This window comes from Salvelinus fontinalis, chromosome 30 (assembly GCF_029448725.1).
Source record: "Salvelinus fontinalis isolate EN_2023a chromosome 30, ASM2944872v1, whole genome shotgun sequence".
Taxonomy (NCBI): Eukaryota; Metazoa; Chordata; class Actinopteri; order Salmoniformes; family Salmonidae; genus Salvelinus; species Salvelinus fontinalis.
The window spans coordinates 8,721,526-8,745,501 of NC_074694.1; the positions used below are offsets into that span (position 1 = coordinate 8,721,526).

A 23,976-nucleotide genomic window follows, 5' to 3' on the forward strand; every position below is an offset into this window, starting at 1 on the left:
GAAGGGAAGGGCAACGTAAACTATATGTTTCTGAAGGGAAGGGCAACGTAGACTATATGTTTCTGAAGGGAAGGGCAACGTAAACTATATGTTTCTGAAGGGAAGGGCAACGTAAACTATATGTTTCTGAAGGGAAGGGCAACGTAAACTATATGTTTCTGAAGGGAAGGGCAACGTAAACTATATGTTTCTGGCGGGAAGGGCAACGTAAACTATATGTTTCTGAAGGGAAGGGCAACGTAAACTATATGTTTCTGAAGGGAAGGGCAACGTAAACTATATGTTTCTGGAGGGCAACGTAAACTATAGGTTTCTGAAGGGCAACGTAAACTATATGTTTCTGAAGGGAAGGGCAACGTAAACTATATGTTTCTGGAGGAAAGAGCAACGTAAACTATATGTTTCTGGAGGGAAGGGCAACGTAAACTATATGTTTCTGAAGGGAAGGGCAACGTAAACTATATGTTTCTGAAAGGAAGGGCAACGTAAACTATATGTTTCTGAAGGGCAACGTAAACTATATGTTTCTGAAGGGCAACGTAAACTATATGTTTCTGAAGGGAAGGGCAACGTAAACTATATGTTTCTGAAAGGAAGGGCAACGTAAACTATATGTTTCTGAAGGGCAACGTAAACTATATGTTTCTGAAGGGAAGGGCAACGTAAACTATATGTTTCTGAAGGGAAGGGCAACGTAAACTATATGTTTCTGAAGGGAAGGGCAACGTAAACTATATGTTTCTGGCGGGAAGGGCAACGTAAACTATATGTTTCTGAAGGGAAGGGCAACGTAAACTATATGTTTCTGAAGGGAAGGGCAACGTAAACTATATGTTTCTGGAGGGCAACGTAAACTATAGGTTTCTGAAGGGCAACGTAAACTATATGTTTCTGAAGGGAAGGGCAACGTAAACTATATGTTTCTGAAAGGAAGGGCAACGTAAACTATATGTTTCTGAAGGGCAACGTAAACTATATGTTTCTGAAGGGAAGGGCAACGTAAACTATATGTTTCTGAAGGGAAGGGCAACGTAAACTATATGTTTCTGAAGGGAAGGGCAACGTAAACTATATGTTTCTGAAGGGAAGGGCAACGTAAACTATATGTTTCTGAAGGGAAGGGCAACGTAAACTATATGTTTCTGAAGTGAAGGGCAACGTAAACTATAGGTTTCTGAAGGGAAGGGCAACGTAAACTATATGTTTCTGAAGGGAAGGGCAACGTAAACTATATGTTTCTGAAGGGAAGGGCAACGTAAACTATATGTTTCTGAAGGGAAGGGCAACGTAAACTATATGTTTCTGAAGGAAAGGGCAACGTAAACTATATGTTTCTGGAGGAAAGGGCAACGTAAACTATATGTTTCTGAAGGGAAGGGCAACGTAAACTATATGTTTCTGAAGGGAAGGGCAATGTAAACTATATGTTTCTGAAGGGAAGGGCAACGTAAACTATATGTTTCTGAAGGAAAGGGCAACGTAAACTATATGTTTCTGGAGGGAAGGGCAACGTAAACTATATGTTTCTGAAGGGAAGGGCAACGTAAACTATATGTTTCTGAAGGGAAGGGCAACGTAAACTATATGTTTCTGAAGGGAAGGGCAACGAAAACTATATGTTTCTGGAGGGAAGGGCAACGTAAACTATATGTTTCTGAAGGGAAGGGCAACGTAAACTATATGTTGCTGGAGGGAAGGGCAGCGTAAACTATATGTTTCTGAAGGGAAGGGCAACGTAAACTATATGTTTCTGAAGGGAAGGGCAACGTAAACTATATGTTTCTGGAGGGAAGGGCAACGTAAACTATATGTTTCTGAAGGGAAGGGCAACGTAAACTATATGTTTCTGAAGGGAAGGGCAACGTAAACTATATGTTTCTGGAGGGAAGGGCAACGTAAACTATATGTTTCTGAAGGGAAGGGCAACGTAAACTATATGTTTCTGTAGGGAAGGGCAACGTAAACTATATGTTTCTGAAGGGAAGGGCAACGTAAACTATATGTTTCTGTAGGGAAGGGCAACGTAAACTATATGTTTCTGAAGGGAAGGGCAACGTAAACTATATGTTTCTGAAGGGAAGGGCAACGTAAACTATATGTTTCTGTAGGGAAGGGCAACGTAAACTATATGTTTCTGAAGGGAAGGGCAACGTAAACTATATGTTTCTGAAGGGAAGGGCAACGTAAACTATATGTTTCTGTAGGGAAGGGCAACGTAAACTATATGTTTCTGAAGGGAAGGGCAACGTAAACTATATGTTTCTGTAGGGAAGGGCAACGTAAACTATATGTTTCTGAAGGGAAGGGCAACGTAAACTATATGTTTCTGAAGGGAAGGGCAACGTAAACTATATGTTTCTGAAGGGAAGGGCAACGTGAACTATATGTTTCTGAAGGGAAGGGCAACGTAAACTATATGTTTCTGAAGGGAAGGGCAACGTAAACTATATGTTTCTGAAGGGAAGGGCAACGTAAACTATATGTTTCTGAAGGGAAGGGCAACGTGAACTATATGTTTCTGAAGGGAAGTGTGAAGTGATTGGTAGCTTGGTAAACTATATTAACAGAGTAGCTTCCCCAACACTACACACACACACATACACACATACACACACACAAGCACACGCAATGATATCATGTCCTCCAGCTATAATATCAGGTCCTCCAGCTATAATATCAGGTCCTCCAGCTATAATATCAGGTCATCCAGCTTATACAATCATGTCCTATCAGGTCCTTCAGCTATACTATAAAGTCCTCCAGCTATACTTTCAGGTCCTCCAGCTTTAATATCAGGTCCTCCAGCTATACTATCAGGTCCTACAGCTTTAATATCAGGTCATCCAGCTGTGATATCAGGTATTCCAGCTTTACTTTCAGGTCCGCATATATACTACCAGGTCCTCCAACTATACTATCAGGTCCTCCAACTATACTACCAGGACCTCCAGCTATGCTATCAGGTCCTCCATATATACTGTCAGGTCCTCCAGCTGTACTATCAGGTCCTCCAGCTATACTGTCAGGTCCTCCAACTATACTACCAGGACCTCCAGCTATGCTATCAGGTCCTCCATATATACTGTCAGGTCCTCCAGCTGTACTACCAGGTCCTCCAACTATACTATCAGGTCCTCCAACTATACTACCAGGACCTCCAGCTATGCTACAGGTCCTCCATATATACTATCAGGTCCTCCAGCTATACTATCAGGTCCTCCATATATACTATCACGTCCTCCAGCTATACTATCAGGTCCTCCAGCTATACTATCAGGTCCTCCATATATACTATCAGGTCCTCCAGCTATACTATCAGGTCCTCCAGCTATACTATCAGGTCCTCCAGCTATACTATCAGGTCCTCCAGCTGTACTATCAGGTCCTCCATATATACTATCACGTCCTCCAGCTATACTATCAGGTCCTCCAGCTATACTATCAGGTCCTCCATATATACTACCAGGACCTCCAGCTATACGATCAGGTCCTCCAGCTATGCTATCAGGTCCTCCAGCTATACTATCAGGTTCTCCAGCTATATTATCAGGTCCTCCATATATACTATCAGGTCCTCCAGCTATACTATCAGGTCCTCCAGATATACTAGCAGGTCCTCCAGCTATACTATCAGGTCCTCCAGCTATACTATCAGGTCCTACAGCTATACTATCAGGTCATCCAGCTATACTATCAGGTCCTCCAAATATACTATCAGGTCCTCCAGCTATACTATCAGGTCATCCAGCTATACTATCAGGTCCTCCAGCTATACAATCAGGTCCTCCATATATACTATCAGGTCCTCCAGCTATACTATCAGGTCCTCCAGCTATACTATCAGGTCCTCCAGCTATACTATCAGGTCCTCCAGCTATACTATCAGGTCCTCCATATATACTAGCAGGTCCTCCAGCTATACTATCAGGTCCTCCATATATACTATCAGGACCTCCAGCTATACTATCAGGTCCTCCATATACACTAGCAGGTCCTCCAGCTGTACTATCAGGTCCTCCAAATATACTATCAGGTCCTCCAGCTATACTATCAGGTCCTCCAGCTATACTATCAGGTCCTCCAGCTGTACTATCATGTCCTCCAGCTATACTAGCAGGTCCTCCATATATACTATCAGGTCCTCCAGCTATACTATCAGGTCCTCCATATATACTTTCAGGTCCTCCAGCTATACTATCAGGTCCTCCATATATACGATCAGGTCCTCCAGCTATACTATCAGGTCCCCCAGCTGTACTATCAGGTCCTCCAGCTATACTATCAGGTCCTCCATATATACGATCAGGTCCTCCAGCTATACTATCAGGTCCCCCAGCTGTACTATCAGGTCCTCCAGCTATACTATCAGGTCCTCCATATATACTATCAGGTCCTCCAGCTATACTATCAGGTCCTCCAGCTATACTAGCAGGTCTTCCAGCTGTACTATCAGGTCCTCCAGCTATACTATCAGGTCCTCCATATATACTATCAGGTCCTCCAGCTATACTATCAGGTCCTCCATATATACTATCAGGTCATCCAGCTATACTATCAGGTCCTCCATATATACTATCAGGTCCTCCAGCTGTACGATCAGGTCCTCCAGCTATACTATCAGGTCCTCCATATATACTATCAGGTCCTCCAGCTATACTATCAGGTCCTCCAGATATACTATCAGGTCCTCCAGCTGTACTATCAGGTCCTCCAGCTATACTATAAGGTCTTCCAGCTATAAAGTAATGTCTTCCAGCTTTACTATCAGGTCCTCCAGCTATACTATCAGGTCTTCCATATATACTATCAGGTCCTCCAGCTTTACTATCAGGTCCTCCATATATACTATCAGGTCTTCCAGCTTTACTATCAGGTCCTCCAGCTATACTATTAGGTCCTCCAGCTTTACTATCAGGTCCTCCAGCTATACTATAAGGTCTTCCAACTTTACTATCAGGTCCTCCAGCTATACTATCAGGTCCTCCAGCTATACTATCAGGTCTTCCAGCTTTACTATCAGGTCCTCCAGCTATACTATCAGGTCTTCCAGCTATACTATCTAGTCATCAGCTATCCGGTCTTCCAGCTATACTATCTAGTCATCCAGCTATCAGGTCTTCCAGCTATACTATCATGTCCTCCAGCTATACTATCAGGTCTTCCAGTTATACTATCATGTCCTCCAGCTATACTATCAGGTCTTCCAGCTATACGATCATGTCCTCCAGCTATCATGTCTTCCAGTTATAATACCAGGTCTTCCAGCTATACTAGGAGGTCCTCCAGCTATACGATCAGGTCTTCCAGCTATACGATCAGGTCCTCCAGCTATCAGGTCTTCCAGTTATAATACCAGGTCTTCCAGCTATACTATCAGGTCCTCCAACTATCAGGTCTTTCAGTTATAATACCAGGTCTTCCAACTATACTAGGAGGTCCTCCAGCTATACTACCAGGTCCTCCAGCTATACTACCAGGTCCTCCAGCTATACTATCGGGTCCTCCAGCTATACTGGCAGGTACTCCAGCTATACTATCAGGTCCTCCAGCTATACTATCATGTACTCCAGCTATACTATCAGGTCCTCCAGCTATACTATCAGGTCCTCCATATATACTATCACGTCCTCCAGCTATACTATCAGGTCCTCCAGCTATACTATCAGGTCCTCCATATATACTATCAGGTCCTCCAGCTATACTATCAGGTCCTCCAGCTGTACTATCAGGTCCTCCAGCTGTACTATCAGGTCCTCCAGCTGTAATATCAGGTCCTCCAGCAATATTATAATGTAATTCAGCTATACTACCAGGTTCTCCAGCTGTACTATCCGGTCCTCCAGCTATACTAGCAGGTCCTCCAGCTACACTATCTGGTCCTACAGCTATACTAACAGGTTCTCCAGCTATACTATCAGGTACACCAGCTATACTATCAGGTCCTATTTCTGTCAGGTTTTGGCCAGGACTGTTCAGGTTTTGGTCACTAGATGTCCCCATTGCACCTTTTTTGTACCTTTTGTTTTTTCCTTGCTCTAATTATTGTTTGCACCTGTGTGTCGTTCCCTTGTTAGTATTTAAACCCTGTGTGTTCCTCAGTTCTTTGCTCAGTGTTTGTATGTTAGCACCCAGCCCCAGCCTTGTTGTGAACATATTTCTCTTATTGGATTTTCCAGAGGTTCTCTGGTTTAGTGCTTGTGTATTTTTGAGTAGTCTTTTGAGGTTTGTTTTTCCCTGCTGTTTTTACCACTTTGTGGAGTTTCTTTGTATTTTGGAGGATATCCATTTTGTGCCTCTTGGCTTTATTTTTGGACGTGGTGGATTTATATTCTTTGCCTGAAGATCTTGTCCTTTTATTAAACCACCATTTCTAGTACTGCTGAGTCTGCCTCATCTTCTGGGTTCTGCCGACTATTAGTGACTGTTTCTCTCACCGGGTCCTGACAATTTCTATACTATCAGGTGCTACAGCTATACTATCAGGTCCTACTGCTATACTATCAGGTTCTCCAGCTATTCTATCAAGTCCTCCAGCTTTATTATCAGGTCCTACAGCTATACTACCAGGACCTCCAGCTATGCTTCCAGGTTTTCCAACTATAATACCAGGTCCTCCATCTATACAATCAGATCCTTCACCTATTTTAGTCCTCCAGTAATAATATAATGTCCTCCAACTTTAAAATAATGTCATCCAGCTACACTATCAGGTACTCCAGCTATACTATCATGTACTCCAGCTATACTATCAGGTCCTCCAGCTGTACTATCAGGTCCTCCAGCTGTACTATCAGGTCCTCCAGCTGTACTATCAGGTCCTCCAGCTATACTAGCAGGTCCTCCAGCTATACTATCAGGTACTCCAGCTATACTATCAGGTCCTCCAGCTATACTATCAGGTACTCCAGCTATACTATCAGGTCCCCCAGGTGTACTATCAGGTCCTCCAGCTATATTATCAGATCCTCCAGCTATACTATCAGGTCCTCCAGCTGTACTATCAGGTCTTCCAGCTATACTTCCAGGTCTTCCAGCTATACCATCATGTCCTCCAGCTGTACTATCAGGTCTTCCAGCTATACTTCCAGGTCTTCCAGCTATACCATCATGTCCTTCAGCTATACCATCATGTCCTTCAGCTATACTATCAAGTCCTCCAGCTGTACTATCAGGTCCTCCAGCTATACCATCATGTCCTTCAGCTATACTATCAGATCCTCCAGCTATACTATCAGGTCCCCCAGGTGTACTATCAGGTCCTCCAGCTATACTATCAGATCCTTCAGCTATACTATCAAGTCCTCCAGCTGTACTATCAGGTCTTCCAGCTGTACTATCAAGTCCTGCAGCTGTACTATCAGGTCCTCCAGCTATACTATCAGATCCTTCAGCTATACTATCAAGTCCTCCAGCTGTACTATCAGGTCTTCCAGCTATACTATCAGGTCTTCCAGCTGTACTATCAAGTCCTCCAGCTGTACTATCAGGTCCTCCAGCTATACTATCAGATCCTTCAGCTATACTATCAAGTCCTCCAGCTGTACTATCAGGTCTTCCAGCTATACTATCAGGTCTTCCAGCTGTACTATCAAGTCCTCCAGCTGTACTATCAGGTCCTCCAGCTATACTATCAGATCCTTCAGCTATACTATCAAGTCCTCCAGCTGTACTATCAGGTCTTCCAGCTATACTTCCAGGTCTTCCAGCTGTACTATCAGGTCCTCCAGCTATACTATCAGATCCTCCAGCTATACTATCAGGTCCCCCAGGTGTACTATCAGGTCTTCCAGCTATACTATCAGGTCTTCCAGCTGTACTATCAAGTCCTCCAGCTGTACTATCAGGTCCTCCAGCTATACTATCAGATCCTCCAGCTATACTATCAGGTCCCCCAGGTGTACTATCAGGTCTTCCAGCTATACTATCAAGTCCTCCAGCTATATATTTATATATATTTTTTTATTTAACCTTTATTTAACCAGGAAGGGCTCATTGAGATTTGAAATCTATTTTTCAAGCGCCTTCTGGCCAAGATAGACAGCACCAAGTCATTACACAATTACAGAGAGAAAACGTTTGGAACTATAGTTAACTACACGTACTCTAGTAAAAAAAACATAGAATTCAAAAGAGTATAACAAAATAAAGAGTATAAAAACATAGACAGGTCACGGAATCAACCTCAAAATCCTTCATCAAAAACAACCAATATGGACATTGTCAGATGTACTCACCCAGCGACAGTTTTCTTCAGAGTTCAGCAAAATCAGTGCATAAAGAAATGCCACGAATATCGTCATTTTCTCTGAGAGATATAAGAAATAGAGGCCAAGGAAGGGTAAGAGGAGAGAGAGGGACTGTGTGTATGTAAGAGTCTGTATGTGAGTGTGTACACGTGTGAGTTGATTGGGTGTGGGGGTCCATTGAAAGAACGGGTTAGGGATCGTTGAGCTGCCTCTGCAGCCAGGCGGAGAGCGAAGAGGAGCAGCTTGGACAAGACACTCCGTGGAGGGGAAGCCGAGGATAGAACCCAGGCCAGCCAGAGATAGGTTTACTTTGGTAATCTGCACATTGTTACACACAAGTAACAAAACAAGTTACACCACTGGTTACACCACTGGTTACACCACTAGTTACACCACTGGTTACACCACTGGTTACACCACAAGTTACACACTAGTTACACCACTAGTTACACACTAGTTACACCACTGGTTACACCACTAGTTACACCACTGGTTACACACTAGTTACACCACAGGTTACACCACTGGTTACACCACAGGTTACACCACAGGTTACACCACAGGTTACACCACTGGTTACAGCACAGGTTACATCACTGGTTACATCACAGGTCACACACTAGTTACACACTAGTTACACCACTGGTTACACAACAGATTATACACTAGTTACACCACAGGTTACACACTAGTTACACCACTGGTTACACCACTGGTTACACACTGGTTACACCACTAGTTACACCGCTGGTTACACCGCTGGTTACACACTAGTTACACCCCTGGTTACACCACTGGCTACACACTAGTTACACCACTGGTTACACCACTAGTTACACCACTGGTTACACCACTGGTTACACACTGGCTACACCACTGGTTACACCACAGGTTACACACTAGTTACACCACTGGTTAAACCACTGGTTACACCACAGGTTACACACGAATTACACCACTGGTTACACCACTGGTCACACCTCTGGTTACACACTAGTTACACCACAGGTTACAACACTGGTTACACCACTGGTTACATCACTAGTTACACACTAGTTACACCACTGGTTACACAACAGATTATACACTAGTTACACCACTGTTTACACACTAGTTACACCACTGGTTAAACACCGGTTACACCACTGGTTACATCACTAGTTACACCACTGGTTACACACTAGTTATACCACTGGTTACACCACTGGTTACACACTAGTTACACCACTGGTTACACCACTGGTTACAACACCAGTTACACCACTGGTTACATACTAGTTACACCACTGGTTACACACTAGTTACACCACTGGTTACACCACTGGTTACACCACTGGTTACATCACTAGTTACACACTAGTTACACCACTGGTTACACAACAGATTATACACTAGTTACACCACTGTTTACACACTAGTTACACCACTGGTTACACACTGGTTACACCACTGATAACACCACAGGTTACACACTAGTTACACCACTGGTTACACCACTGGTTACACACTAGTTACACCACTGGTTACACCACTGGTTACACACTAGTTACACCACAGGTTACACACTAGTTACACCACTGGTTACACCACTGGTTACAACACCAGTTACACCACTGGTTACATACTAGTTACACCACTGGTTACACACTAGTTACACCACTGGTTACCCCACTGGTTACATCACTAGTTACACACTAGTTACACCACTGGTTACACAACAGATTATACACTAGTTACACCACTGTTTACACACTAGTTACACCACTGGTTACACACTGGTTACACCACTGATAACACCACAGGTTACACACTAGTTACACCACTGGTTACACCACTGGTTACACACTAGTTACACACTGGTTACACCACTGGTTACACCACTGGTTACACCACTGGTTACACACTAGTTACACACTGGTTACACCGCTGGTTACACCGCTGGTTACACCGCTGGTTACACACTAGTTACACCACTGGTTACACCCCTGGTTACACCACTGGCTACACACTAGTTACACCACTGGTTACACCCCTGGTTACACCACTGGCTACACCACTGGCTACACACTAGTTACACCACTGGCTACACACTAGTTACACCACTGGCTACACACTAGTTACACCACTGGTTACACCCCTGGTTACACCACTGGCTACACACTAGTTACACCACTGGTTACACCACTAGTTACACCACTGGTTACACCACTAGTTACACCACTGGCTACACACTAGTTACACCACTGGTTACACCACTAGTTACACCACTGGTTACACCACTGGCTACACCACTGGCTACACCACTAGTTACACCACTAGTTACACCACTGGTTACACCACTAGTTACACCACTGGTTACACCACTAGTTACACCACTAGTTACACCACTAGTTACACCACTAGTTACACCACTAGTTACACCACTAGTTACACCACTGGCTACACCACTAGTTACACCACTGGCTACACCACTAGTTACACCACTGGTTACACCACTAGTTACACCACTAGTTACACCACTAGTTAAACCACTGGCTACACCACTGGCTACACCACTAGTTACACCACTGGCTACACCACTAGTTACACCACTGGCTACACCACTGGCTACACCACTGGCTACACCACTGGCTACACCACTGGTTACACCACTGGCTACACCACTAGTTACACACTGGTTACACACTGGTTACACCACTGGCTACACCACTAGTTACACACTGGTTACACACTGGTTACACCACTGGCTACACCACTGGCTACACCACTGGTTACACACTGGTTACACCACTAGTTACACCACTAGTTACACCACTAGTTACACCACTGGTTACACCACTAGTTACACCACTAGTTACACCACTGGTTACACCACTGGTTACACCACTGGTTACATCACTAGTTACACACTAGTTACACCACTGGTTACACAACAGATTATACACTAGTTACACCACTGTTTACACACTAGTTACACCACTGGTTACACACTGGTTACACCACTGATAACACCACAGGTTACACACTAGTTACACCACTGGTTACACCACTGGTTACACACTAGTTACACCACAGGTTACACCACTAGTTACACCACTAGTTACACCACTGGCCTGTTTTGCATTTTAGTCTCTTGCTCCAATGTATATTTCTTTGTTGTCTCCTCTCCTCCCCATCTCCTCTCCTCTCCTCCCCATCTCCTCTCCTCTCCTCCCCATCTCCTCTCCTCCACATCTCCTCCCCATCTCCTCTCCTCTTCTCCACATCTCCTCTCCTCTTCCCACCCATTCTCTATTCTCTCCGCTACCCCTCCCCTCTCCTCTCTGCTCCTCTGTCTCTCTCCTCCTCTATTTATCTTACTTCCTGTTTCACATCTGTGATTTTCCTATCAGTCTGTCTTCATGTCAGTCTGGCTCCCTCTCGTTGTGATCAGTAATGTGGTTATTGAGAGAGCGAGAGAGCGAGAGAGCGAGAGAGAGAGCGAGAGCGAGAGCGAGAGCGAGAGCGAGAGAGAGAGAGAGAGAGAGAGAGAGAGAGAGAGAGAGAGAGAGAGAGAGAGAGAGAGAGAGAGAGAGAGAGAGAGAGAGAGAGAGAGAGAGAGAGAGAGTACTTCTATCTAATGGCAGTGGCTTTACTTCAGGTTCAACTGGGGACAATTACTCCTCTGAAAACCGGCCTTATTCTGCAAGAGTTCATTAAGTTTTAATAGAGATATGTGCAGCGCCTAAATTAAAGTAAGAGTGAGTGTTACTGATGTGTTTTTCTCTGTGTGTGTGTGTGGGTGTGGGTGCATAGTATACTCTAGTCAACCCTAGTCAGCCCTTCAAACTGCACTGCACACTGAGAACATGGAGACAAAACCCATCAGTGAGACAAGAATGAGTAGTAGAAAGAGGGAGAGGGAGATAGAGGAGGGAGGGATAGAGGTGGCGAGAGAGAGGGAGGGATAGAGGTGGCGAGAGAGAGGGAGGGATAGAGGTGGAGAGAGAGAGGGAGGGATAGAGGTGGAGAGAGAGAGGAAGGGATAGAGGTGGAGAGAGAGAGGGAGGGATAGAGGTGGAGAGAGAGAGGGAGGGATAGAGGTGGAGAGAGAGAGGGAGGGATAGAGGTGGAGAGAGAGGGGGGTAGAGAGAGCAATAGAGGGGAAGAGAGAGAGAGGGAGGGATAGAGAGAGGGGGATAGTGTGATAGAGAGTGATAGTTGGAGAGACAGGGGGAGATAGAGAGAGGGGGAGTGAGAGTGTTAGAGAGTGATAGAGGTGGAGAAATAGAGGGGGAGAGAGGGGGAGAAAGATTGCGTGAGAAAGTGTGAGATAGATTGAGAGAGAGAGAGAGAGAGCGAGAGAAAGTGTGAGAAAGATGGAGAGAGAGAAAGATAGGGGGAGAGACTCAGGCATAAGTCAAATCCATATGCAGACAAGCAGAAAATTACCTTCTCTACCGTTCATTCATTTAGGAGACAGAAGGTAATCTGGCTTTGGGCTTCTGTTGTTCAGCAATAATTTACTGCATCACCAATGTAATGTTGAACCAGACAGAGAGAGAGTCTCTCTTTCAGTTGATTCCTCTGTTTACATTTTTCCAAGCTAAAATGGTGGGAGGAGATGGGAGAGATTTGGAGATGTTGGAGAGAGAGAGATGTGTGGGGGAGAGAGAGAGAGAGAGAGAGAGAGAAAGAGAAAAGGAACATAAATTTCAACATACCAATTAGGATCTGGCTAAAAATACTTGAATCAGTCATAGAGCCCATTGCCCTTTATGGTTGTGAGGTCTGGGGTCCGCTCACCAACCAAGATTTCACAAAATGGGACAAACACCAAATTGAGACTCTGCATGCAGAATTCTGCAAAAATATCCTCCGTGTACAACGTAGAACACCAAATAATGCATGCAGAGCAGAATTAGGCCGATACCCACTAATTATCAAAATCCAGAAAAGAGCCGTTAAATTCTACAACCACCTAAAAGGAAGCGATTCCCAAACCTTCCATAACAAAGCCATCACCTACAGAGAGATGAACCTGGAGAAGAGTCCCCTAAGCAAGCTGGTCCTAGGGCTCTGTTCACAAACACAAACACACCCCACAGAGCCCCAGGACAACAGCACAATTAGACCCAACCAAATCATGAGAAAACAAAAAGATAATTACTTGACACATTGGAAAGAATTAACAAAAAAACAGAGCAAACTAGAATGCTATTTGGCCCTAAACAGAGAGTATACAGTGGCAGAATACCTAACCACTGTGACTGACCCAAACCTAAGGAAAGCTTTGACTATGTACAGACTCAGTGAGCATAGCCTTGCTATTGAGAAAGGCCGCCGTAGGCAGACATGGCTCTCAAGAGAAGACAGGCTATGTGCTCACTGCCCACAAAATGAGGTGGAAACTGAGCTGCACTTCCTAACCTCCTGCCCAATGTATGACCATATTAGAGAGACATATTTCCCTCAGATTACACAGATCCACAAAGAATTCGAAAACAAATCCAATTTTGATAAACTCCCATATCTACTGGGTGAAATTCCACAGTGTGCCATCACAGCAGCAAGATTTGTGACCTGTTGCCACAAGAAAAGGGCAACCAGTGAAGAACAAACACCATTGTAAATACAACCCATATTTATGTTTATTTATTTTAACTTGTGTGCTTTAACCATTTGTACATTTACATTACATTTAAGTCATTTAGCAGATGCTCTTATCCAGAGCGACTTACAAATTGGTGCATTCACCTTATGATATCCAGTGGAACAACCACTTTACAATAGTGCATCTAACTCTTTTCATTGTACATTGTTACAACACTGCATATATATAATATGACATTTGTAATGTCTTTATTGTTTTGAAACTTCTGTATGTGTAATGTTTACTGTTCATTTTTATTGTTTATTTGACTTTTGTATATTATCTACCTCACTTGCTTTGGCAATGTTAACACATGTTTCCCATGCCAATAAAGCCCCTTGAATTGAATTGAATTGAGAGAGAGAGACAGGTCACTTGCTTTGGCAATGTTAACACATGTTTCCCATGCCAATAAAGCCTCTTGAATTGAATTGAGAGACCGACCAGTGGAGAGAGACAGAGAGGTCATGAGCAGATGAGTTCCTGCATTTTTCAGCATGTTCTTAAAAAAATATATAGATTTAGAGTTAGATAAACTTGGATTTTTTTTGTCAGGAACATATACAAGATGCTACCCTCCACAACATAACCTTCACTCAAAATCAAAACTCAAAAACCTACAAAACTGATTTTGGACGGAATTACGGAATTACCTGGAAGGCTTACAACTACCAAAGATGATTATTATTCCCAAACTATACAGCAAATGCTTTGGAAAACAAACAGAAACCAGAAAACACCATCCAACCTGGAACTGAGTGAGTGATGTTTAGTCTGAAGCTATATTTTATAGTTAAAAGCCAAGAAGAAGAATATATTACAATGATATATTTTACTTTATAAAGGACTGAATTCTAAATGAAGGCTACCAAGCTTGCTAGGACAAAGGTATAACAACTTCAATTAGCACTGACGTGTCAAGTGAGAGGTGTCAAAGCCCTTTAGCCCAACAATGGCAGGATAATCAAACAGGCTACTCCAGCCCAGTGCAGAGGGCTTTGAAGCTGCCTCCCACTGTTCAGAGGTAATTAAAATACAGTACCCTCCTCATGTAAAAAATGATAAGGCAAGAAAAGAGTACAAAATGAACCTTCTTATGGAAAATAAAGAGACTTTTTGCTGACTATTATAAAAATGACAACATAAGCAACTTAATCTTACACACAGACCATCCCCTGGCATGGCACGGTGCTATATTAATTAACACACTACCCCTCTGTTAAGAGGGGTGGAAACTCAGGATATTAGACAATGAGAACTCTGAGTCAGCTAATATAAATCTCTATAAGTCTGGAACAGTATTGGTACAGGGCAATCCCAAACAGTTTCAGCTGGACTTTCACCTAATCAAAGATTTATAGTCCAGCAGGAGAAGCTCTCCCTTGAGAAAGATACCCCCACCCCGAGCGGGTCAGACCAGACCTCTTCATTATATAACCCCACAGACGAGCAACCCCAAGCGGAAAGTCAACCTCCCAGCACAGAGTACTACTCCCTCATTGAAATGAAGGATAAATTCACCCAGCTGGAAGTAAGGCAGGTGGAGCTGGAACAGCAGGTGATTACACTCCAGTCAGCACAGACCCAGACAACAGTCCAGCACAACAACACCCCCTTAACCAGACCCAGAGAGCTGGAGGTGGAGAGAGACATATCTGCACTCTGGACTGTGGTGAGACAACTTCAACAATATAAAAAGCAAGAGCAGGAGAAGAACAGAGCACTAGAGGAGAGAATCAGACTGCTGGAGGAGAGGGTGAGGGGAATGGCGTGTGACAGAGAACACCTTCTAGAGGTGGACACTCCCCGCAGAGAAGCCAGCAGAACAGCCCACCTCAGCTCCCGACATAAGTCTCGACACCACAGCAGAACAGTCCACCACAGACCCTGACCATAGCGTCGACATCCCAGCAGAACAGACAAATGAAGAACCCTAAGCCAAGGGGATCTCACCCCCTCTGAGCACCCTGTCAGCCACCCTGATAGCCCTCCTGACAACCCCCCCACACCCACTGAGGACATACACAAGACACAGATTGTACTCTTTATGGACTCAAACGGGAAATATATACAATAAAAAAAGAAATCCCCAAACACAGAGTGTCTAAACTCTGGTGTCTAAACACCCAGCGCGCCCTAGACCTTCTGTCTGAGGACCAACAAGGTTCACCCAGCCACATAATAATACACACAGGCACAAATGACCTGAGAATACAGTAGGACAGGGTGGCCACAGCACTGAAGGGAGTGATTGAAAAAGATTCTTCTACTTTCCCCAACGCACAAGTGGTTATCTCCACCCTGCTACCACAAAAAAGACTGCCACCCTGCTACCATACAGCAGGTAAACGCAAGTATTTCCTGTGACTGTGCCTCAAAACCAAATGTTTTCCTGGCCCACCACTCCACCCTGGACTTGAACAGCCTTTATGACCAGGTCCACCTCTACAAGGCAGAAGTGCCCACCTTCATCCGGACTCTAAAGGACATCGCTCTCAAACGCAGCCCCAACACTTCACATAGGAGCAACAGATCAATAGACACCCCTCCCAGACCTGCAGGACCCCCCCCCGGACCTACACATAGAGGACCTACATCCAGACCACAACACCACCAGCCACATCCACACCACCACCACAACCAATCAACACCCCCCCCAAGTCAACCATGCCAACACCCTATTTAGGCCCCCTCAGATCTGACCTATACCCCTCCTGCCCACCTCATGCCCCCCACTCCCGCAAAGAGAGCCTCATCATGGACGTCAAACATAGACCCAGGCCGCGAGCAGGCAAACAGGCCCAACCCCCATTCTTACACTAGCCCAAGCCAATGGAATGTACCAGATTCTCAGTAGGCTCTGCTCACACTTACTGGCCTGAGGCCAAACCACACCACTATGGAACACAAAGCCTTCACTATCTCATCCAGGAATGTCCAAGGCCTGAGGTCATCTGCCTTTGGCCTAAAGAGCAGGAACCTGGACTTCACGAAAGAAATCGGAAATACAGACATTGTCATCCTACAACAAATATGGTATAGAGGAGACGGACCCACTGGTTGCCCTCTATGTTACAGAGAGCTGGTAGTCCCATCCACCAAACTACCAGGTGTGAAACAGGGAAGGGACTCAGGGGGTATGCTAATTTGGTATAGAGCAGACCTAACTCACTATATTACATTAATCAAAACAGGAACATTTTACATTTGGCTAGAAATTAAAAAGGAAATGAGCTTAACAGAGAAAAATTTCCTCCTGTCTGCTACCTACAGTGGGGAGAACAAGTATTTGATACACTGCCGATTTTGCAGGTTTTCCTACTTACAAAGCATGTAGAGGTCTGTAATTTTTATCATAGGTACACTTCAACTGTGAGAGACGGAATCTAAAACAAAAATCCCGAAAATCACATTGTATGATTTTTAAGTAATTAATTAGCATTTTATTGCAAGACATAAGTATTTGATACATCAGAAAAGCAGAACTTAATATTTGGTACTGAATCCTTTGTTTGCAATTACAGAGATCATACGTTTCCTGTAGTTCTTGACCAGGTTTGCACACACTGCAGCAGGGATTTTGGCCCACTCCTCCATACAGACCTTCTCCAGATCCTTCAGGTTTCGGGGCTGTCGCTGGGCAATACGGACTTTCAGCTCCCTCCAAAGATTTTTTATTGGGTTCAGGTCTGGAGACTGGCTAGGCCACTCCAGGACCTTGAGATACTTCTTACGGAGCCACTCCTTAGTTGCCCTGGCTGTGCGTTTCGGGTCGTTGTCATGCTGGAAGACCCAGCCACGACCCATCATCAATGCTCTTACTGAGGGAAGGAGGTTGTTGGCTAAGATCTCGCAATACATGGCCCCATCCATCCTCCCCTCAATACGGTGCAGTCGTCCTGTCCCCTTTGCAGAAAAGCATCCCCAAAGAATGATGTTTCCACCTCCATGCTTCACGGTTGGGATGGTGTTCTTGGGGTTGTACTCATCCTTCTTCTTCCTCCAAACACGGCGAGTGGAGTTTAGACCAAAAAGCTCTATTTTTGAATCATCAGACCACATGACCTTCTCCCATTCCTCCTCTGGATCATCCAGATGGTCATTGGCAAACTTCAGACGGGCCTGGACATGCGCCTGCTTGAGCAGGGGGACCTTGTGTGCGCTGCAGGATTTTAATCCATGACGGCGTAGTGTGTTACTAATGGTTTTCTTTGAGACTGTGGTCCCAGCTCTCTTCAGGTCATTGACCAGGTCCTGCCGTGTAGTTCTGGGCTGATCCCTCACCTTCCTCATGATCATTGATGCCCCACGAGGTGAGATCTTGCATGGAGCCCCAGACCGAGGGTGATTGACCATCATCTTGAACTTCTTCTATTTTCTTCTATTTTCTAATAATTGCGCCAACAGTTGTTGCCTTCTCACCAAGCTGCTTGCCTATTGTCCTGTAGCCCATCCCAGCCTTGTGCAGGTCTACAATTTTATCCTTGATGTCCTTACACAGCTCTCTGGTCTTGGCCATTGTGGAGAGGTTGGAGTCTGTTTGATTGAGTGTGTGGACAGGTGTCTTTTATACAGGTAACGAGTTCAAACAGGTGCAGTTAATACAGGTAATGAGTGGAGAACAGGAGGGCTTCTTAAAGAAAAACTAACAGGTCTGTGAGAGCCGGAATTCTTACTGGTTGGTAGGTGATCAAATACTTATGTCATGCAATAAAATGCAAATGAATTACTTAAAAATCATACAATGTGATTTTCTGGATTTTTGTTTTAGATTCCGTCTCTCACAGTTGAAGTGTACCTATGATAAAAATTACAGACCTCTACATGCTTTGTAAGTAGGAAAACCTGCAAAATCGGCAGTGTATCAAATACTTGTTCTCCCCACTGTATATCCCTCCACTAGAATCCCCATACTTTAATGAAGACAGCTTCTCCATCCTGGAGGGGGAAATCAACCATTTTCAGGCCCAGGGACATGTACTAGTCTGTGGCGGTGTAAATGCCAGAACTGGTAAAGAACCTGACATCCTCAACACACAGGGGGACAAACACCTGCCTGGAGGTGACAGCATTCCCTCCCCCATGTGCCACCCTAGGCACAACTATGACAACATAACCAACAAAAACGGGTCACAACTCCTGCAGCTCTGTCACACGCTGAGTATGTATGTAGTCAATGGTAGGCTTTGAGGGGACTATTATGGTAGGTACACTTATAGCTCATATTTTGGCAGTAGCACTGTAGACTACTTTATCACTGACCTCAACCCAGAGTCTCTCAGAGTGTTCACAGTAAGCCCACTGACACCCCTATCAGATCACAGTCTACTTGAACAGAGCAATACTCAGTCATGAGGCATCAAAGCCAAAGGAACTGAGTAATATTAAGAAATGCTATAGCTGGAAGGAATGTAGTGTGGAAACTTTGCAAAAAACAATTAGGCAACAACAAATTCAATCCCTTTCAGACAATTTACTGGACAGACCGTTCCACTGTAATAGTGAAGGTGTAAACTTGGCAGTAGAAAATCTTAACAGTATATTTGACCTCTCAGCTTCCCTATTAAATCTAAATATTTCAAACAGAAAACCGAAGAAAATGAACAACAATGACAAATAGTTTGATAAAGAATGCAATAACTTAAGAAAGAAATTGAGAAACGTGTCCAACCAAAAACATGGAGACCCAGATAACCTGAGTCTACGCCTTCACTATGGTGAATAAATAAAACAATACAGAAATACACTACGGAAAAAGAAGGAACAGCATGTCACAAATCCGCTCAATGTAATTGAAGAATCCATAGACTCCAACCACTGCTGGGAAAATTGGAAAACACTAAACAAACAACAACATGAAGAATTATCTATCCTAATGGAAATATATGGGTAAACCACTTCTCCAAAAACATTTACATGATCAAATACAAATCCTAGAATCAACTATTAAAGACTATCAGAAACCACTGGATTATGAGCTACAGGACAAAATAAAAACCCTCCAACCCAAAAAGGCCTGTGGTGTTGATGGTATCCTCAATGAAATAATAAAATATACAGACACAAATTTCTATTGGCTATACTAAAACTCTTTAACATCCTCCTCAGCTCTGGCATCTTCCCCAATATTTGGAACCAAGGACTGATCATCCCAATCCACAAAAGTGGAGACAAATTTGACCCCTATAACTAATGTGGTATATGTGTCAACAGCAACCTTGGGAAAATCCTCTGCATTATCATTAATAGCAGACTCATACATTTCCTGAGTGAGAACAATGTACTGAGCAAATGTCAAATTGGCTTTTTACCAAATTATCGTACGACAGACCAGGTATTCACCCTGCATAACCTAATTGATTTTTTTTTAAAGCCTTCAACTCAATTTGGCATGAGGGTCTGCTATACAAATTGATGGAAAGTGGTGTTGGGGGGAAAAACATACAACGTTATGAAATCTATGTACACAAGCAACAAGTGTGCGTTTAAAATTGGCAAAAAACATTTCTTCCCACACGACCGTGGGGTGAGACAGGGATGCAGCTTAAGCCCCACCCTCTTCAACACATCAACGAATTGGCGAGGGCACTAGAACAGTCTGCAGCACCTGGCCTCACCCTACTAGAATCTAACGTCAAATATTGAATGTTTGCTGATGATCTGGTGCTTCTGTCATCCAACCAAGGAGGGCCTACAACAGCACCTAGATCTTCTGCACAGATTCTGCAAGACCTGAGCCCTGACAGTAAATCTCAGTAAGATGAAAATAATGGTGTTCCAAAAAAGGTCCAGTTGCCAGGACCACAAATACAAATTCCATCTAGACACCATTGCACTAGAACACACAAAAACTATACATACCTTGGCCTAAACATCAGTGCCACAGGTAACTTCCACAAACCTTTGAACGATCTGAGAGACAAGGCAAGAAGGGTATTCTATGCCATCAAAAGGAACATAAAATTCTACATACCAATTAGGATCTGGTTAAAAATACTTGAATCATTTACAGAACCCATTGCCCTTTAAGGTTAAGTGTTCTGTGGTTCGCTCACCAACCAAGAATTCACAAAATGGGACAAACACCAAATTGAGACTCTGCATGCATAATTCTGCAAAAATATCCTCTGTGTACAACATAAAACACCAAATAATGCTTGCAGAGCAGAATTAGGTCAATACCCGGTAACTATCAAAATCCAGAAAAGAGACGTTAAATTCTACAACCACCTAAAAGGAAGAGATTCCCAAACCTTCCATAACAAAGCCATCACCTACAGAGAGATGAACCTGGAGAAGAGTCCGTTAAGCAAGCTGGTCCTGTGGCTCTGTTCTCAAACACAAACAGACAGAGCCCCAGGACAGCAACACAATTAGACACAATTAGACCAAACCAAATCATGAGAAAACAAAAAGATAATTACTTGACACATTGGAAAGAATTAACAAAAAAACTGAGCAAACTAGAATGCTATTTGGCCCTAAACAGAGAGTACACAGTTGTAGAATACCTGACCACTGTGACTGACCCAAACTTTGACCATGTACAGACTCAGTGAGCATAGCCTTGCTATTGAGAAAAGCCGCCGTAGGCAAACCTAGCACTGAAGACAAGACAGGCTATATGCACACTGCCCACAAAATGAGGTGGAAACTGAGCTGCACTTCCTAACCGCCTGCCAAATGTATGCCCATATTAGAGACACATATTTCCCTCAGATTATACAGATCCACAAAGAATTCGATAACAAACCCGATTTTGATCAACTCCCATATCTACTGGGTGAAGCAGCAAGATTTGCAGCAGCAAGGTTTGTGACCTGTTGCCACAAGAAAAGGGCAACCAGTGAAGAACAAACACCATTGTAAATACAACCCATATTTATGTTTATATAATTTCACTTTTGTACTTTAACCATTTGCACAGTTGCAACACTGTATATATACATAATATAACATTTGAAATGTCTTTATTCTCTTGGAACTTCTGTAAGTGTAATGTTTACTGTTCACATGTGTTCACTTTTGTACATTATCTACCTCACTTGCTTTGGCAATGTTAGCATATGTTTCCCATGCCTATAAAGCCCCTTGAATTGAATTGAATTGATAGTGATAGAGGTGGTGAGAGAGAGGGGTAGATAGAGAGAGAGGGAGGGATAGAGAGAGGGGGAGAGAGAGCGATAGAGTGATAGAGGTGGAGAATACGAGGGGGAGAGAGAGAGGGATAGAGAGAGTGTGAGAAAGAGGAAGAGAGAGAGAGTGAGAGAAAGTGTGAGAGAGATGGAGAGAGAGAAAGATAGGGGGAGAGAGACTCAGGCATAAGTCAAATCCATATGCAGACAAGCAGAAAATTACCTTCTCTACCGTACATTCATTTAGGAGTCAGAAGGAAATCTGGCTTTGGGCTTCTGTTGTTCAGCAATAATTTACTGCATCACCAATGTAATGTTGAACCAGACAGAGAGAGAGTCTCTCTTTCAGTTGATTCCTCTGTTGACATTTTTCCAATCTGAAATGGTGGGAGGAGATGGGAGAGATAGAGTTTGGGTCTGGGAACCCACAACACTCTGAACACTCAAACTTAAAAAGCAGATCTCTTGGGCATCTGAATCAACCCAAATGACTCACTTCTACTGTAGCCTTCCCAGGGGTGTCCAAGCTAACCAGGCCTTCCCGGAGTGTCCAAGCTAACCAAGCCTTCCCAGGGGTGTCCAGGCTAACCAGGCCTTCCCAGGGGTGTCCAGGCTAACCAAGCCTTCCCAGGGGTGTCCAGGCTAACCAAGCCTTCCCAGGGGTGTCCAGGCTAACCAAGCCTTCCCAGGGAAGTCCAAGCTAACCAAGCCTTCCCAGGGGTGTCCAAGCTAACCAAGCCTTCCCAGGGGTGTCCAAGCTAACCAAGACTTCCCAGGGGTGTCCAGGCTAACCAAGCCTTCCCAGGGATGTCCAGGCTAACCAGGCCTTCCCAGGGGTGCCCAAGCTAACCAGGCCTTCCCAGGGGTGTCCAGGCTAACCAAGCCTTCCCAGGGGTGTCCAGGCTAACCAAGGTAGTAAGGATTTGATGGTTTCCTTTTGTCATCAAGGCTTCTGGATCTGCCAACTGCTCACGTGGACAGGAGAATGCTATTGTCCCGAAGGCTGTCCCATGATCTACTGTCCCAACAATGTTGTGAAGCTGTAGTTAACACTGAGTGCCTGTGAATCCCATCAGCACAGTCTTCTTCTCCTCATTTCTCTCTTTCACCTTCATCCCCAGAAGGGAGGAGCAGTAGTGTATTGATTTCTGCAGGTCAGACCCTGCCAGACCCTTCTGTACAGGATTATTGAGAGGCTGTTCTTTGTCCACCAGGTAGAAGTGATAACCTCCTGGTTCCTCAGCCAGATAGAGGACCTTTCCAACCTCAGTGACGGGCCAGCCAAGCCGCTTAGCATTGCTGACAGCCTGGCTAGACAGCAGAGTCAAACCGAGGAAGCCATTGCCTAGCCGAAATTCTCCCACTCCATAATGGTAGATCAAAATCAAATCAAATGTTATTTGTCACATGCTCCGAATACAACACGTGTAGACCTTACAGTGAAATGCTCACTATCAAGCCCTTAACCAACAATGCAGTTTTAAGAAAATACCTTTAAAAAAAGGAAGAGATAAGAAAAATAAATAATTAAAGAGCAGCAGTAAATAACAATAGCGGGGCTATTGGTAGCCTAGTGGACAGCGTTGGACTAGTAACCGAAAGGTTGCAAGATCAAATCCCTGAGCTGACAAGGTAAAAGTCTGTTGTTCTGCCCCTGAACAAGGCAGTTAACCCACTGTTCCTAGGCCGTCATTGAAAGTAAGAAATTGTTCTTAACTGACTTGTCTAGTTAAATAAAGGTAAAAAATAAAAATATACAGGGGGTACCAGTACAGAGTCAATGTGGAGGCTATATACAGGGTGTTACAATACAGAGTCAATGTGGAGGCTATATACAGGGTGTTACGGTACAGAGTCAATGTGGAGGCTATATACAGGGGGTACAGGTACAGAGTCAATGTGGAGACTATACACAGGGGGTACCGGTACAGAGTCAATATGGAGGCTATATACAGGGTGTTAC

At 44.1% G+C, this 23,976-nt stretch overlaps 1 pseudogene; it reads right to left on the reverse strand.

Annotated features, from left to right (window-relative positions):
• The window catches only part of LOC129828444 (glyoxalase domain-containing protein 4-like), a 159,565-nt pseudogene extending 136,182 nt beyond the window's left edge, over positions 1–23,383 (reverse strand).
• Positions 23,384–23,976: the final 593 nt, after the last annotated feature.